Genomic DNA, 292 nt, shown 5'->3' with positions numbered 1-292 from the left:
CTTTTACAAAGTCACCAAGAGCCAGTTATTATAGTCTGTTCCCGTCGATCTGACAACTGATTGAACACAACTTGTGCTGTGATTGGTGGATGCTAGCCAGTCACAGTCATTCATGATTAGGAGTTCACTTCATTACAACCAAATTATTGGCCATTGACTGACATTGGGCTTGGCAATGCTCAGTGTGGCCTTTATTAGATGATGATAATAGCACATATTGATAATTAATGATATAGATAATAATTGTTAATGATGATAAAAAGAACAACAGCCAAACATAAGAATAACAATA

Source organism: Penaeus monodon, chromosome 27, assembly GCF_015228065.2.
Source record: "Penaeus monodon isolate SGIC_2016 chromosome 27, NSTDA_Pmon_1, whole genome shotgun sequence".
Taxonomy (NCBI): Eukaryota; Metazoa; Arthropoda; class Malacostraca; order Decapoda; family Penaeidae; genus Penaeus; species Penaeus monodon.
The sequence above is the reverse complement of the archived record's forward strand: the minus strand, read 5'-3'. Positions refer to the sequence as shown.